The sequence below is a fragment of the Apodemus sylvaticus genome, chromosome 1 (genome assembly GCF_947179515.1).
Source record: "Apodemus sylvaticus chromosome 1, mApoSyl1.1, whole genome shotgun sequence".
Taxonomy (NCBI): domain Eukaryota; kingdom Metazoa; phylum Chordata; class Mammalia; order Rodentia; family Muridae; genus Apodemus; species Apodemus sylvaticus.
This window is the reverse complement of record NC_067472.1, coordinates 141,214,663-141,233,090: the sequence shown is the minus strand read 5'-3', so window position 1 is coordinate 141,233,090 and position 18,428 is coordinate 141,214,663. Positions and strand designations below refer to the sequence as shown.

Genomic DNA, 18,428 nt, shown 5'->3' with positions numbered 1-18,428 from the left:
ATTTTCCCCAACGAAGCCAGTCTCGCCTTGAGCAGTTCTCACACCAACTACTAACAGAAGACTGAGCTGGGAGGCATGAGGATTTCTGGGAAGTCACACAGAGGCAACTCTTCAGACACCTCAAATGGGTGATACTTCGGATATCCTGGTGGTCTCACCCACAGGCTGATAGCTTGCCTTCGTAGCAGCCACGTTTGCTGAGTTCTGCCAGCACTTGGACTGACACCCTACTTTCCCTGTTTGTGAAAGACCACACCCTCTCTGTGCTTCTTCATTTGCTCATTGGCTGGCTTGTTTCAGAGCCCAGGATGCAGGAATACAAGGATGGAGGGAGGCAGGGAGGCAGGGATTCAGGGAGGCAGAGAGGCAGGGATACAGGCCAGAACAGAACACTTGTCTACTCTCTTGGGCCATTACCCTTCCTTCTGAATATGCAGCTATTTACAAATGCTCGGATTCTAGTGGCTTTGCCAGGCATGGCCTCAGTCCTCAAACCCTCTGCAGCTTGCATTGACTCCATGCAGTTGGCTGTGTTGATGCATGCCCTGGAGAGAGACCACTGTCACCAGGCCTAGGCAATACCATTGATTCTGGGCAAGGCACAGCACCTGCCTAGGTCCCATGTCCATTGTAGGGAGTGAGGTGAAGCGCCCAGCACAGAGCAGGTGTTCTCTATTTTTCTGCATAATCACACTCAGAAAGAAATGTTCAAGATTCTCCATCCACCCCTTCCAGACTTCCCTTATTGCCCCGATGCTTCCAAAAGTCTCCTTTCCCTGCAAAAGAAAAGATGCAAATTACAAACACAGACCAATGAGTCCACCTTTTTTGACTTTGGATTTTCAAAATTGGTTTTAAAACATAGAAGAGAAACAGTAATCTTAGGAATCTAGAGCCGGGTGTGGTGGCACACGCCTTTAATCCCAGCACTTGGGAGGCAGAGGCAGGTGGATTTCTGAGCTAGAGGCTAGCCTGGGGTCTACAGAGTGAGTTCCAGGACAGCCAGGGTTATACAGAGAAACCCTGTCTCGAAAAAAAAAAGGAATCTAGGATTGGTTTTTTTTTTGTACAAAAATGGGGCTTTTTGAGAAAGAAGGAGAAAAAAAATTACTGGATTTCAGAGAGAAACTAAATGAATTGGGGCATAAGGTTTGTTTCCCAAAGAGCAAACTGGGAAGAGGACAGAGTCTCACGCAGACAGACCCAGCTTGCTGAGGCTGAGAGAGAAGAGATGAGAGGCAGAAGCCTGCTATTCTCTGTCCAGCCAAATGGGTCAGGTCTAGGGAAAAGAAGGGGCCCATCAATGAGCTTGGGCAAACCTAAAGAAAGGCGGAATGTTCAACGGGGTCTTGATAGGGAAGCAGCTGAAGAGACACGGGTAAGCAGGACAAGGAAGCCTAGACAAGTCTCCCAGAATCTCACAGACCCTGGGAGGAGAAGCCACACCACCTGAGAAGAACAGGCTATGTGTAGAACACAGCAGGCAGTGTGCCAAGGTTCCTCACATGACAAGGAGACACATCACCAGTGGCTGGATGGGCTGTGCCAAGTGCCAGCTACGTGAGGGGTATGCTCAGTCTCGTAGACGCAGACAACAGCAGGCTTTATGGTTTAGCTTTGTGGTTTCAACAAACACCAGTAGAAATGAGTGTTGTAGCTAAGGCTGAACATTATATATCTCAGTGGGAACCAGTGCAAAATGATTGGTATAGTCAGGATAGGATAGGCTCTGCTGTAGTAACAAGTAAACCCAGAGCCTTAGAATGTCAGCGCGTGAAAGTGTTTCTTTTTCATTGTGTTACAGCCCACAGTGTGTCTGGGAGTTTTCATCTCCTAGGCAATGAGGCAAGGATCTCATCAGCTCAGGGACTACGAGACACCTCATTCTATGGTTGTAAGCCCCCCGGTTTTTGATGCTTTGTTTAGCAACCCTAGACAACAAATATAATTATTATTTAACAAATTTGACTGCCTAGAGACCTCCATGCTGTGGGGAAGCCCAGGGAGACCACATGGGGAGACCACATATATGCACCACCTGGATAGCTGTGGTGCCAGCTGGTTGAATATCCAGTGCCCCATCACAAATGTCCACCAGTGAGGCCCAGGTACCATGCTACAAGTAAAGGTTCCACACAATCTGTGACCATTCGATACAGATGTCTCACCCCATAATGTTGTGGCTTCCTGCAGCAAAGAAGGTTGATCTCACAGATGATGATGATGATGATGATGTCATCATCATTGTCTAAAACCAAGTGTCGAGCCCAGGTTTTCTGTTTCTAGAACAGACTTCTCTACTTAATGCAGGCTCATCCATCTTTCTGTCCCAGAGGATGCCAGGTAAGATCTTTGCTGACTCCTGTCTTTTGGGCAGGCCTAGTCGGGTTAGGCTCTAGTTAATTCTTAAGGACCACTTTGTGTCTGGGGAAACCATCTCCCTTGTAGACCTTCTCTGAGCTTGGAGAATGGGCCAGGGTCCTGAAGGCAATCACTGACTCGGACATCTACTGGTTCTGAACAGTTAGATACTGAGGGCTGGAAATTGTAGGCTTTGCTTGAATTGGTTCCCATGGTTATTTTGCTATTGGGTTCAAATAACATTGGAGGCTCTGGGAGGCAGAGTATCAGCTGGTGTCTGGTTGCCTAGGTTTAAATTCTGGCTGTATACCTTGCTGGCCACGTGACCCTGGAGAGTTGCATAACTTCCCAAGACTGTTTATATTCATCTGCAAAACAAGAAAATGGGATGTCTCAGAGGTTTTCAGGAGAAACATCAAGTAGGAGACAACCTAGCACATAGTCAGTCCACAAGTACATGTCATCTGCATCAAGAGGAGGTTCATTTTCTTCAGGGCCTATGACCTGTTGACCTGGAAGCCTCTTTGCAAGGGGAAACAAACTTGAGAGTCTTGGGCTGTTTCGAACCTGTTTTGTGTTAAGGATTCCAGACAGACTTAAGGTAACATTTTTATTACTGGTTTTATTGTTCTGAACAGCCTCAAAAAGTAACTTTGAAGCTCCAAAGGTAACAATTAAGGCCTCTTGTGGGAGCTGTCACAGCAGCAGAGTCTTAGCAGTGAATTGAGCTGCCCCTGCTTCAGGTTTTACAGCCACTGTCTTCCACCAGGCCTAGTCAGGAATGGTAGAGAGTGCCCTACGTACCACCCTGAGGGCTTCCAGAAAGAGAAGGCAGATGCGGTGACTCAAAGGGAGCCATCTCCTCCCCCACCCACACGACTCAGTCTGCAGGCTGCACCCTATCAAGACCCTTCTACCTAGTAGCACACAGAAGCACTGCTCCGAGCCTGAGATGAGCCTCTTTTCCCCAGCTCTGGCTCGGAAATTTGACTGCAGCCTGCCTTTCAGGATCTGAGCTAATTCCCTCGCCAGCCACAGCCAGTCCTGCTGCAGTACTTAGTCAGAAAGCAATCTTCCAGCTCATGGATGGCAGGGGTGCATGCTGGCTGCAGGGTCTTCAGCCTGCCCCCTAGCCCTGCAGGGCAAGGCTTGTCCAAATATTTGGCTTGATCCTGCTCTCTGATTCATCTTGTGCAGAAAACCTCTGTAATTTCATCTACTGTGTGACTCAGACGAGAGCTGAACTCAAGTGCTGTGCACCAGCAGCCGAAGCCTGCACGGAAGGCAGGCCGGCATCCAGTGCCCACAGTGCCCAGCCTGGCCTCCTGGGCTGGGCGAGAGGTGCAGGCTCTCTCCAGCCTGGCTGGCCGGAGATTAAATCTCTTTAGTCTGAGATGATTAATGGAGCCCCAAACACGCCTCAGCATAGGGTGTAAAATGCACTTTGTTCCTTTTCCAAGTCCTCCCCCCCCCCTTTTAAATCCATTTGCATCTCATAAATTATATTGGCTCCCAAATGAAGTGCTCCTGACAGCCTCAGGCAGGGTGTGGGCACTGCCCTTGTTGTCTCCTCACTAGGAGACCCTAGGAAAGATCCCCGCTTATCTTCTAAGGGAGGAGGGAGGAACAGCCGAGCGTGACCTAGATTCCAAATCTAAAGTCAGGTACAGCCAGCTCACCTGCACATCTTCAATGGGCTGCCAGGCATGGTTTCAGAAGCACCCGATGGAAGGAGGGTCCCTGTGGCTCATGGGAGACATGGCCATCTTCTTCCTCAGCAAGTTAAGAAAGAACACACATTGGGCTTCCTTAATCTTCATGATGCCTACCTGGGGCAAGGGAAGTAGGGGTGATTGATGGCAAAGGTCAATTATTTCTTTTGGAGGTGAGGGCAGGGAGGAGTGTCTGAACAATGAGTAGGACAGTTCAAACACCAGGGTGCCCAGAAACCAGAGACAATCACAGCTCTGTGGCACGGAGCAAAGTTACTTGATCTCTCTGAAGTTGTTTCCTCATGCCTTCTTTCAACAAACACTTCCTGAGCATTCCCTCGGCGTTGGGCCTAGAGTTTGCCCTTGGCCTTTGAGTTAGTACATAGAGATAGTACATAGAATACAGAGCTGCATGTGTTCCCAGAATGCTAGGCGGTGATAGAGTGTCATGCAGGCCAGAGAACCCTAAGATGGATGCCACAGACTCAGAGATTGGAGGGGCAGCAGGGTGGGAGGGATCTGCAGAGACAGGGTAAACCCACGTGCAGAACACAGGGTGAGCTTCTGCTCTCATTATCTGACCACTGGCTGTGGGGTATGGGCTGAGGATGCTAAAGGGAAGAAGATAAACCTGGAAGGGAAGTGACAGGGTGAATGACAGAGCCATATTCAGCTGTCACCTCCCTGGCTCTCTCTGCATGCTCTATTCCCCCCCCCCCCCCCCGCCTCCAAGACACAGGTGGCTTCACCATCCCAAAAGGTCAGCTGGTTGGGGTTTCACAAGCTGGCATTCCAGCCCTGGGGCCCCCACACAGAGAGCGCACTGCCTGTGGTCAAAGCCTCCCAGTTCCCAACCAGGACCAGCTGCCTGGGGAACTCTGACCTATGCAGGGGCATCAGCTGCTGCCAGGGAGGGGTGGAGCTGGAGAGGGAGGGGAGAGGCCAGCATGCCTCTGGCAGCTGTCCTTGGTAAGGGGTGCGAGCACTCCAGGAAAGGGAGGGGACACACACACACACACACACACACACACACACACACACACGCTTTTGTAATCATCCGTACCTGTGACTTTTCACTTCCGTAGTTTGATTTAATTTCCCATATTGTAAGTAAGGAAACATGTCCTGGAAAAAGTTCTCATATATGAAGCAGAGTCATATATGACGCCCTCATATATGAAGGGCAGTCCCATGGTTTGACCTCTGTGCTCTGTGTCTTTAGATGCTGGCCATTGTTCAAGGGGACCCCACCATGGGATCCGCTTTGCTAGGGCGCTAGGTACGGGACTCCAGGATGTATATTCTAGACTAGTTTTCTACCACTGAACCCCACCCAGCCCATCCATGGGCGCTTTTGTGGATAACTTTCTTTATGATTTATTGACAGAAACCAAAGAAAATGTTGTGTTCCTCTTTTGTTTTATTTGTTTGTTTGTTTATTTATTACAGTGCTGAGGCCATCCTCCATCCTAAGCCTGGGCTTTAGCATTGAGCCCCACCCACAGCCTCTTTCCCGCTTTCTGAGACCAGGTTTCACTTAGTTGCCCAAGCTGGCCCTGAATTTGCCATCTTCCGGCCTCAACTTTTCAACTCCCTGGGCTTGTTTTTAAGACTTAGAGAGTGATTAGAGAGGGTAGGGTGGGGTGGAGCTTAACCCTCTCCCCAGAGGGAACCTTGGAGATGGGGTACAAAGCCTGCACTCAGCACTTTTCGCCCCGTCCCTTCCTCTTTTACTTCCGGCCATGACTTGGGCCTGTGCCTGCCTCTTCCAGGGAGTACACTGTGCTTCCCTCTTCTGGGTCGGTGTCTCACAGTGCCAGCTGCAGCGGTCTCAAAGAAGGACTCGCTCTGGGTTTGTTTCTTTGTTCCTGTAAGGAAAATGAGAAAGCACTGCAAGCCAGGCTGGGCCCTGCTTGGACAGCATGTCAGCAGTGTGCAGACTCAGCTGAGAAATACAATCCTTCCCAGGCTTTCTGTGGGCACAGGCGGTGCGCTGAAGGCTGTCAAGTGACAGCAAGGAAGCCAGCCTCATCCTCGGCCGCTGTGCCAGCCAGCCCAGCAGTGAACAAGTCCTGTAAGCAGAAATCAGCCCTCCCTGTTCAGTCACAAAAGCAGGGCTGCCTTTTAGATGGGGCCAGCGGAGGAGTGTTTCAGAAATAAAGGAAGTAACCTTTACATCTTGGGGGAAGTTTAAAGATACCCAGAGAATGAAATCTCAGATTCTGCTGTCCTGAAAGCCTGAGGCTGGCCATGATTCTCTGCCTTTGTTCCCCTCCTTTGTCTTGGTTACATGTGCCTGGCCACACTCTACCTGTGGTTTCATTGTCTCCCTCATGGAAGCTGGCAGGGCATAAATCAGTAAGTGAAAATTTTTAAATGTAGCTCTTTGGTCTAGTGTCTAAGGAGACAAAGAAGAAAAGGGGCGCTTAATGAATGCCTCTGGAAACTTGGGGTTTATGTGGGGCTTCTAATAAAAGGCAAAACCTACTTTGAGACCACTCATGCCAAGCCCAGGATGGTCCTCTGGGCTCTCATCACAGCGTGCTTTGCAACCTCAATGCCTACAGCCACCAGGAACCATTTGCCCCGTGGCCATTAATGGGGCAGAAAGGGGCAAGAGTCATGGTTAGCAGCTAACAATGTCCATGTCTCTCCTTCAGAAGACAGGAAGGTGGAGTCACACAACCAGCTGCTGCTTCTGGCTTCCCTGGGGTCTTCCCGTGGTCTGAGCCTAGGTCTAACAACACCGGGTCCAGCCTCTTGGGGTCTCCTCTATGAAGCAGCATCCATTCCTGCTGCTGGGCATCTCACACCAGAAGTGGCTGGCCTATGGGCGCGTGGTAGCTTTAGAGGAAGCAGGGTTGCCTGACTTGTGGAGAGGCTCCAAGGCAGGATTATAAAATCCTGGCCAAAAGATAGAAAAGGAATGCTTTCTATACCAGAGTCCAGTGGTGGAGGGAAACCAGTGCTGTGCCAAGCCACCCACCTCCAACCCCTGCACTTATTTGGGAAGACAGCCACAAAGAAAACCTTCAGCTGAAGCCAAGGTCAACGTACCCTCCTAAGCCATTAGCCATCCATAGATTAGTGGGTTAAGACAGAGCTGTCTCCACAGATGAATTACACCCAGAAGCTGAGCTGGAGTCCTTGGGTTTGACATTGAAAGGTCCAGTTATCATAGGGAGAGTGATGCCTGCTTAATTTTGATAGGGCTTAATTATTGTGATAAATGTCCTTGGAGTTTAACTCCTTCCTTGCCTATGGGCTGTACACTTCTGTCTCCTAAAGATTCACATGTGGTAGCTAACACAAATAGGCCGTATGTGAGGGTCCCTTTGGGAGGTGTTCAAATCCAAGTTAGGAGACGAGGGTGAAACCCATCGTTCGATCAGAAGAGAAAGGTTAGAATTTTCTCTCTTCGCAATATGAAGATGCAAGAAAAGGTAGATGTCTTCAAATCAGAAAGCTGGTCCCTACCAGGCACAAGATCTGCTGTTGACTTGATCTTAGGCTTTTCTAGCACTATGAGAAATGTTTGCTGTTTAATATGCCCAAGTCTGTAGTGTCTCGTTATAACACCTTAAACTCCATCCAGAGACTACCCCACCTAGTGATCCATCCCATATACAGTTACAAAACCCAGACACTATTATTGATGCCCACAAGTACTTGCTGACCAGAGCCAGATATAGCTGTCACCTGGGAGGCTCTGCTAGTGCATGACAAACACGGAGGGGGACACTCTCAGCCAGTCACTGAACTGAGCACATGGTGCCCAATGGGGGAGCTAGAGAAAGGACCCAAGGAGCTGAAAGGGTTTACAGCACCATAGGAGGAACAACAATATGAGCCACCCAGGACTCCCAGAGCTCCCAGGGACAAAACCATCAACCAGAGAGTACACATGGAGGGACCCATGGTTCCAGATGCATAGGCAGCAGAGGATGGCCTTGTTGGACATAAAGAGAGGAGAGGCCCTTGGTCCTGGAAAGGCTCAATGATGCAGTGTAGGGGAATGCCAGGACAGGGAAAAGGGAGAGGGTTGATTGGGGAACAGGGGGAGGGAGATGGGTTATGAGACTTTCAGGGAGGGGGAACCAGGAAAGGGGACAACATTTGAAATGTAAATGAAGAATATATCTAATTAAAACAAGTAAAAAAAAAAAACACCTTAAACTAATGCAGAACTAACAGGAGATATCTAAGAGAAGCCAGGGACAGAAGACACAGGTGCTTGCTGCCAATCCTGATGACCTGAGTTTAGTGCCCAGGAAACACAGGGTACCAGGAGAAAACTGACTCCCACGGGCTGTCCTCTGACATCTATATATGCACCAAGACATGCGCATGCATGTGTATATTTGACTACCAATACACAATAAACAAATACATGAATATGATTTTTAAAATTGTTTAAAGGAAGCCATAATATGGGAACCTGTTCATATGATTATACAGGCCAAAAATGTGCCACAGTCTGCCATTCACTAGGTGGAAACACAAGAAGTCTGGGGTGGGACTGACGTTGAGTCTGAAGGCCTGAGAACCAGAGGAGCTAATGGTGTGTCTCCCTCAGAGGTGAAGACTGAGCACTAGGAGTGCAGGAAGGTGTAAGAAGATGGGGGACGGCCTTATGTTGAAGGACTACGGCTGGGGGATGAACACAAGTCAGAATCACCTCACCACACTCTTTGCTCAAAGGCTGTCACCAGGAGATGATGCCGCAGTGTGGGTGAGAATGGATCTACTGGTCCAGATGCTAATCCCAGTCACACCTAGAATGTTTTCCCAATTTCGTGGGCATTCCTTAGCCTGGACACACTGACAGACAAAATTAATATTTGCAGACACGGAGTGTCAGAATAAGAACCAGTCTTCACCTGGATATGAGAGGGCAGGTCCCTTCCCTTCCCAGCCACCCCTGGGAGACTGTTCACAAAGAGTCTAAATCTATCTTTATGTATCTCAAAAAGACACATCTATATCATCTGTGCTTGTCATGAAGCCCACTTCAAAAAGACTCTGAAATTGCCCGGAAGAAATTAGGTGTTATTTTGGAACAAACATTTAATTTAACCCCGGAACCTCAAAAGATATGGGATCCAGGTATACAAAAGAGAAGAAAATGCAGAAAGCTCTTCTGTCTTCTGAAAAAGCCACTAAAATGTATGTATGTGTGTGTATGTTCACATGTGTGCATTTTCATGTGTAGAGGTGCCTATGTATGTGCACATGTGTGTTTGCTGTGTACACGTGTATATTTGGAAGTCATAGGAAAACCTTAGGTGTCATTTCTCAAGTGTGGTCTACCTGGTTTTGGAGACAGAGTTTCTGATTGGCCTGTCCCTCACTGAGCAGGCTGGGCGTGATGGCAGTGGGCTCCACCGCTCTGCCTGTCCATTGCTGGGGTGAGAAAAGTAAACAGTAGTATGCCTCTCTTTTTATGTGGCTACTGAGGTTGGAACTCAGGTCCCTGTGATTGTATTATAAGCACCTAACTGGCTAAGCCATATTCCCAGCTTATGGTCTTACCTCCTGTCATAATCAGTTTTTGCCATCTTGACACAAATACAGATATTCGTTGTGTTGGCTAGATTTCTGCTGATTTGACATACGCTGATGCCATTTTGGAAGAGGGAGCCTCGGGTGAGGAAAAACGCCCTCACCAGACTGGCATGTGGGCAAGCCTGTAATGCATTTTCTTTAGTGATATTGGAGGGCCCAGTTAACTGTGGGCAACGCCATCCCTAGGCTGGTGGTCCTAGGGGCTATAAGAAAGCAGGCTTATGAGCTATAAAGATCAAGTCTGTAAGGAGATCCCTCTGTGGTGTCTGCATCTGTTCCTGCCTCCAGGTTCCTGCCTTGAGTTTCTACCCTGACTACCTTTGAGGATGGACTGGCATGTGGAAGTGTGAGCAAAAGAGACCCTTTCTTCCCCACTTGCTTTTGATCATGACGGTCATCACAGCAGCAGTAACTTAACTAGGACAGAACACAGTACCAGGACTGGGGTATTGCTGTAACAGACATGACTCTGGTTTTAGGATGACTGTGGAAGGACTTTGGAACTCTGGATGGGAAAAGCCACTGAGTATTGAGAACACAGTGGGATTTTCTGTAAGAGCTTAGAGGATATGAATTTTAGGAACAGTGCAGATGATGGAAGCCTAACTTGTGATGTTTCAGAGGGGAGCAAATATTCCACTGGGCCATTTGTATGAAGAATCTGTAGTGTCTGTCTGGTCAACTGGAGCAGAAAATTCCGCCATGATTGACAAGAGACCAGGACTGCTAAGGTAAAACTCTTGTTTTGCTGGAACAATAGATTCTGGTCAGATTGGCCTGAAGAATCATCTGTGATTGAAAAGAGACCAGCATCAGTGGTCATCAATATCAGGTGAAGTCTTCTGTGAAGTGTTTCCTCAAAGTTAACATATGCAAGCTGTATTCTAGAGGTTGTTAAGGTTGTACCTTGTGCTGGCAGTTGAACTGGGTAGTGTAAGAGCCAGTGAAATGGTTCTGGTTTTGAAGGCATGAAAGGGGGGCATGAACAGTACTGTGTGTTAGGACTAGAGTTCCCAAAGAGAGCCCAGAAGAGGCTATTGGTGAAAGTGCAATCCAGTTGCAGCAAGAAAGTCCCAGCATTTTGGAAATGCTAGTTTTCAACCTCCAAGCATAGCAACAGGGACGGAGGGGATTAGCCAGAGACTGAAAAATAAGCCGTGTGTGCTGCAGAGGGTGGAGCCAGAGAAGTGGCCCAAGCCTAGAAGACGGTGAGTGAATCCCAGATACTGGACATTGAGTTATTTCCATTATTGGAGTTTGGATTTGCTGTGTTCAGATTACCGTTCTTGTCTCTTGAAAAATATTTTTGATTTTACAGAAGCTCACAGTTGACAGTTTTTAAACTTAAAAAGAAAAAAAAAAACCTGGAGTTTTACAGAGACTGGGTTTTTAAAATTTGGATATTTTTAAAGAACTCGCTTTTAAAGCATTTGAGTTTGTAAATCTCTGGGACTTTTTAAGTTTAATTTAAATTTAAGCAAAATGCTATATAATGCAATGTCTTTATTAATGTGTGACCTGGGAGACGAAAAAGAAAGGAAAGGAGGTGGCTTAAGTTATGTGTTTATGTGTCAAGTTAATAAGGAATCTGTTTTATGGCAACGTGACACAAGCTACAATCATCTGAGAAGACTGTAGACTTAAGACCTCCTTAAGATCAGACTGTAGGCAGGCCTGTAGAGCATATCCTTAATTAGTGGTTGATGGGGGAGGGCCCAGCTCATTATGGGTGGTACCATCCCTGGGCTGGGGGTGGTAGGTTCTATAGGAAAGCAGGCTGAGCAAGCAACGGGGAGTAAGCCAATAAGCAGCATTCCCCCATGGCCTCTGCATCAGCTCCTGCCTCTAAGTTCTTGCTTGAGTTCCCAACGTCTTTTGATGTTTGAACAGTGGTGCAGAAGTGTAAATCAAATAAACCCCTTTCCTCCTCAAGGTGCTTTTGCTCATGGTGTTGACCACTTGCAATAGTGACCCTAACTAGGACATCAAAGGAAATTAGTCCCTAAGATCAGAGAGGAGATCAAGGTTGCTGAGTGACCAGAAATCAACAGGCCACAATACCTAGTCCTCCTTGCTCTGGCTAAAAAATGTTTCTCAGGTATACTTCAAATATAGTTTGCAAAATATTTCTCTTGTTCTCAACTTGCCTTTCTAGTCTCTAGGCTGCTGCCTTTGCTGTTGGAGGGATGGCCAGCCCTACAGCCCCTGCAGCTCTTCTGTTTTCTCACCTTGGTTTCTGCTCTCATTCAAGACTCCTCTGTGGGTCCCAGTGGAGGTCATCAGGGTCTGGCTTTGTGTGGCATGTGGCTAAGCAAGATGGTTACAGGAAGCCCTTTGCTTCTAGGCCATAGTCCTTTCCCTTAAGAAGCCGCCTCTTTCTGTGCTATTCTACACTCTCATTTATCCCCTTCCAAGTCACATGGGGCCTCTTTCTCAAGGCTTTCCTAGATTCCAAGCAAACTCAAGGACTCTCTGAGATGTGATTTCAGGACCACACCACACCCTAGTGACTTGACTATGGTTGGTCTCTAGCCTGGATAGTCAGACCCTGGGAGGCAGGTGTGCTGGGCACAGCCTCAGACAATAGATGTTGCTTCCAGGCTTGATCTTCCAGGCCCACTGTAGACATCACCAGGAGCCGGGAAAATCCCAGCCAGGCCTATTTCCGGCTCTCTACATCCTCACAGGTCCTCTTTGCCCAAGCCTCTTCCTCTCCAGAGAGTTTCTTATCTACAGCCCCCACCCACCCAAGTCCAAGCCGAAGGTGGCCCCGCTGGCCTACTTCCTGCCTCTGCTGCTCTGGATCTGAGTCAGAAGGCTGGTGTTTGGAACCAGGCTCTGAACTCCTTCCCAGCTCTGTGAATTCGGCCATTGTCTCCTTCTCTGCCAAGCCTTAGCTTCGCCTCTTAAATGAAGTGGTTTTGTTGTTGTTGCTTGTTTGTTTAGTTAAAACTAAAAGTATCCTTTCCAACCAATCCCCTTCCCCTGTGGAGCCTTTGTTAGTTCTTTACAGTGGACTTGGGGTGTGCAGAGCTGGTTCTGTCTGAATTTGCAAGCACACTAAGGCTGACCTACTGCTACAGCAAGAGCCCCAGACACATGCTCTCCTATACCTTATGGGTTCCCCCAGCTGATTCCTTTGCCTTTTCCTGTGGGGTGCTCCAGAGACATTGCTTGACTTGGCAAGATAACAAATGACCTGTAAAGTCAGTTAGCCCCAACAGCAGACATTTACATTGTTCAGTGAGATGGTTCAGCTAGTAAAGACTTTGGGCATAAGTCTGATGACCTGGATTCTAGCCACAGAATTCACACAGTAGAAGGTGACACCTGTCACATGCATGCAGCAGCATGCATCCCCCCTCCCCCCCCCCCCCCCGCAACACACACACTAAGTAAATGTAGTGAAAATATATTGGGACAAGGAGATGGCTTAGTGGATCAAAGTCCTTGATATGCAAACTTAATGACTAGAGTTTCATTCCCAGAACCCATGTAAAAATCCTGGTGCAATAATATGCATGTGTAATTCCAGTGCTCCTATGATTGGAAGGGAGACAGAGACAGGAGCACTGACCAGAAGCTCAAGGGCTGCCCAATGTGGCGGACCTGGAGTACACACACACACAGAAACACACTCTCTCTCTCTCTCTCTCTCTCTCTCTCTCCTCTCTCTCTCTCTTTCTCTCACGTGCACACACACACACACACACACACATGGGTAGAAACCAGAGAGACCCTGCCTCAAAACAAAATAGAAGAGAGTCAATTCCATGGAACTTATCTTTTTGCCACAGTGTGTGTGTGTGTGTGTGTGTGTGTGTTTATTCTGTGATTATAGTAGATCTGCCAACAGCTATAAGAAAAAGCAGAGAAATACCATGTACACATTCCCTAGTTTCCCCCAATGATAAAATCCTCCAAAACTATACACAGTTTTGCAACAAGGCCATCAGCATAGAAACAGTCAAGAGATACCCATAATATCCCATTAATGTTTTAAAAATATAACCAATTCTCTCCCAATCTCAGCTCCCAGTCCCTGCGCTCTGCTCCTCACCCCAGGAAATATCAAAGATGCCTGCTATTTCTATAATTATGTCACTTTATGAATGACATGCAAATGGAGTGGCACCACACAGCACATAACATCTGGGTCTGGCTTTTATCTCAGCACAGTTCCATAAAGATTTATCTAGGTTGAATATATCAACCAGTTGGTTCCTTTTCATTGCTGGCTAATATTCCTTGAAATGTATGTAACACAATCTGTTTAACCATTCACCATTGGAGAATACCTGGTTTGTTTACAGTGTGAGTATACAATTTCTAAAACTCCTGTAAATATTTGTGGGCAAATTTTATAGGAGTATATACTTCCTTTCTCTAAAATAAACACTGAGAATGCAATGCTGGGCCATGTGACTGTTGCATGTTATGCTAGTTTATTTTACACACATTAAAAACTTAAATTAGGGAACTGATCCTGTGCCACAGCACTCTGTACCCAAATATCCAGGGAGAGAGCTGGTTTTCCAGGAGTGATGGCACACCTGTAAGCACAGGTAAGACCACCACTTTGGCTCAAATTCCTGGCCCAAGAAGGACCATCCCAGAGTCATCAGGACACAGAAACCAAGGAACAGATGGGGACAGGATCCTTCAGGTTTCCATCTGCACTCTGGAGCTGACCCTGTGCCACAACTCTCCATACCCAAATTCATCCCAGAGAGAACTGGTTTCCCAGGAGTACTGACACACAGGCTTAGGAGGGACAAGCCACAGTCAGAGACAGCAACACCAGCTAATACCAGAGATAACCAGATGGCAAGAGGCAAAGGTAAGAACATAAGCAAAGAAACCAAGGCTGATTGACATCATCAGAACCCAGTTCTCCCACCACAGCAAGCCCTGGATACCCCAACACACCATAAAAGCAAGACTCTGATTTAAAGTCACATCTCATGATGATGATATAGGACTTTAAGAAGGACATAAATAGCTCCCTAAAAGAAATACAGGAGAACACAGGTAAACAGGTAGAAGCCCTTAAAGAGGAAACACAAAAATCCCTTAAAGAATTATAGGAAAACACAACCAAACAGGTGAAGGAATTGAACAAAACCATTCAGGATCTAAAAATGGAAGTATAATCAATAAAGAAATCACAAAGGGAGACAACCCTGGAGATGAAAAACCTAGGAAAGAGATCAGGAGTCATAGACACAAGCATCACCAACAGAAAACAAGAGACAGAAGAGAGAATCTCAAGTGCAGATACCAAAGAAACCATTGATACAACAGTCAAAGAAAATGCAAAGTGAAAAAAGCTCCTAACCCAAAACATTCAGGAAATCCAGGGCACAATGAGAAGACCAAACCTAAGGATAATAGGTATAGAAGAGAGCGAAGATTCCTAACTTAAGGGGCCAGGAAATATCTTCAACAAAATTATAGAAGAAAACTTCCCTAACCTAAAGAAAGAGATGCCCATAAACATACAAGAAGCCTACGGAAGTCCAAATAGATTGAACCAGAATAGAAATCCCCTCCAATCACTTAACAGTCAAAACACCAAACACACAAAACAAAGAAAGAATATTAAAAGCAGTAAGGGGAAATGGTCAAGTAACATATAAAGGCAAACCTATCAGAATTATGCCAGACTTCTCACCAGAGACTATGAAAGCCAGAAGATCCTCAGCAGGTCATACAGACCCTAAGAGAACACAAATACCAACCTAGTCTACTATACCCAGCAAAACTCTCAATTGCCATAGATGAAGAAACCAAGATATTCCATGACAAAACCAAATTTACAGAATATCTTTCCACAAATCCAGACCTACAAAGGATAATAGATGGAAAACTCCAACACAAGGAGGGAAACTACACCCTAGACCAAACAAGAAAGTCATCTTCTTTCAACAAACCTAAAAGAAGATAGCCACATAAACTTAATTCCACTTCTAACAACAAAAATAACAGGAAGCAACAATCACTATTCCTTTTTGAGGGGGGTTGTATTTTTTTTTTGAGACAGGGTTTCTCTGTATAGCCCTGACTGTCCTGGAACTCACTCTGTAGACCAGGCTGGCCTCGGACTCAGAAATCTGCCTGCCTCTGCCTCCCAGAGTGCTGGGATTACAGGCATGTGCCACCACCTCCCAGCTAATCACTATACCTTAATATCTCTCACTATTCCTTAATATCTCTCAACATTAGTGGACTCAATTCTCCAATAAAAAGACATAGACTAAAAGACTGGATACATACACAGGACCCAGCATTTTCCTGCAAACAGGAAACACACCTCAGTAATAAAGACAGACACTACCTCAGTAAAGGGCTGGAAAACCATTTTCTAAGCAAATGGTTCCAAGAAACAAGTTGGAATAGCCATTCTAATATCGAATAAAATCAACTTTCAACCAAAAGTTATCGAAAAGGATAAGGAAGGACACTTCATACTCATCAAAAGAAAAACTCTACCAAGAACTCTCAGTTCTGAACATCTATGCTTCAAATGCAAGGGCACCAACATTTATAAAAGAAACTTTACTAAAGCTCAAAGCACACATTGCACCTCACACAATAATACCCCAATAATACCCTCAACACCCCACTCTCATCAATGGACAGATCATGGAAACACAAACTAAACAAAGATACAGTAAAACTAACAGAAGTTATAGACCAAATGGATTTAACAGATATCTATAGAACATCTCAATCTAAAACAAAAGAATATACCTTCTTTTCAGCACCTCATGGTACCTTCTCCAAAACTGACCATATATTCGGTCACAAAACAGGCCTCAACAGATACAAGAAGACTGAAATAATCCCATTCATCCTATCAGATCACCATGGACTAAAGGCTGGTCTTCAATAACAACAAAAACAGCAGAAAGTCCACATACACATGGAAGCTGAACAACACCCTACTCAATGATAACTTGATCAAGGAAAAAAAAGAAATTAAAGACTTTTTAGAATTTAATAAAAGTGAAGGCGCAACACACCCAAACTTATGGGATACAATGAAAGCAGTGCTAAGAGGAAAACTCATAGCTCTGAGTGCCTCCAGAAAGAAACTGGAGAATAAACTAGCAGCTTAATAGCACACCTGAAAGCTCTGGAACAAAAAGAAGCAAATATACCCATGAGGAGTAGATAGCAGGAAATAATCAAACTTAGGCTGAAATCAACCAAATAGAAACAAAAAGAACTATACAAAGAATCAACAAAACCAGGAGCTGGTTCTATGAGAAAATCTTTCTTTCCTTCCTTCTTTCCTTCTTTCCTCCTTTCTTTCCTTCCTTTCTTCCTCCCTTCTTCCCTTCTTCCTTCCTTCCCTTCTTCCTTCCTTCCCTCCCTCCCTCCCTCTCTTCTTTCTTTCTTTCTTTCTTTCTTTCTTTCTTTCTTTCTTTCTTTCTTTCTTTCTTTCTTTCTTTCTTTCTTTCTTTCTTTCTTTCTTTCTTTCTTTCTTTCTTTCTTTTTTTTTATCAAATATAGCCTAACAGTAGTCAAACTGAAAATGGAAACTTCAGTTGAGAAAATGTCTCCATCAGATTGTATAGGAGGCAAAAGATCATTGAGTATTTTCCTTGACTGATGATTTACTTTTGCAAGTGCCATCCCTGAACAGCTGGAATAAGAAATCATTCTGCACAAGATAGTAATTCTATTCCTTTATGACCTTTTTTTCAGTGCCTACCTCTAAGTTCATGTTTTGATGTCCTGCCCTGACTACCATTCATAATGTAAGATATACGATGAAATAAACTCTTTACTCCCTAAAAAAAAAAAATCCATGACTAATTATAAACTTAATACATCATTACACAATTACAAATTAGTACAATTTATAATTAAACTCGGTTGGGCAAAACTAAGGAAGGAGTACTACATCATAGAGGTACTAAATGATTGCAGTTCTAAGGGTGTTTAAAACTAGCAGAAAAATGCCCATGGGCTACATTTTTATAATCTTATTAAAATTGTTAAATAAATGTTTCCTTCTTGAAAAAAATTAAATTAAATTAATTATTATTATTTTTAGGGCTGGAGAGATAATTCAGTGGTTAAGAGCACTGACTGCTCTTCCAGAGGTCCTGACTCTGGTTCAACTCCCAGCAACTGCAAGGAGGTTCACAACCATCTACAATGGGATTCGATGCCCTCTTTGAAGAATCTCTGAAGACAGCAACAGTGTACTCACATACATAAAATAAATAAAAATAAATATTTTAAAATTATCTTTTAAACAGATACAAAAAAGCATAAAATGTACATCTTAGTGGGTAACTTATAAAATCTCAAAACATTTAAATTGTATAATGGTCAAATCAGGTCAAATATATCTATTTCATCAAATAGTCATCATTTTTAGTAATAAAACACCCCAACCCCCTTTTCTGGCTTTCTGAAACAAAGAGCACACAGTCGGCATGTGTGGTTACCTGCTGCATGGTAGCACAAGAGAACGCCCTACTACTGTGTAAGGGTAACTTAGCTCTCTGTGATCTGTCTTTCCACTTTCCTCTCTCCCCAGTTTGGGTGACCCCCATTGTCCATTGTCCTCTCAATTCCTATGAGGTCAACGTTATATTCCACATCGGCGTATGCAGATGTCTTTCTGAGCCTGGATTATTTCGCTTAGCAGTATCTCCAGTTACATGTATATTTTCCCCCAAATGAAGCATGCCTAGTTTTATGCCAAGCTCCTTTGCAGGAGGCTGAGTCATTGACACCCCTACCATAACACACCAGCAGTCCAGCTCCTCT

At 45.4% G+C, this 18,428-nt stretch overlaps 1 long non-coding RNA gene across 1 annotated transcript in view; it reads left to right on the top strand.

Annotated features, from left to right (window-relative positions):
- Nucleotides 1-17,853, top strand: part of LOC127667718 (uncharacterized) — a 37,754-nt gene extending 19,901 nt beyond the window's left edge. The window contains exon 4 of the long non-coding RNA XR_007973926.1: nt 17,704-17,853. This is a non-coding gene — a long non-coding RNA (uncharacterized LOC127667718). The remainder of the gene's footprint in view (nt 1-17,703) is intronic.
- Nucleotides 17,854-18,428: the final 575 nt, after the last annotated feature.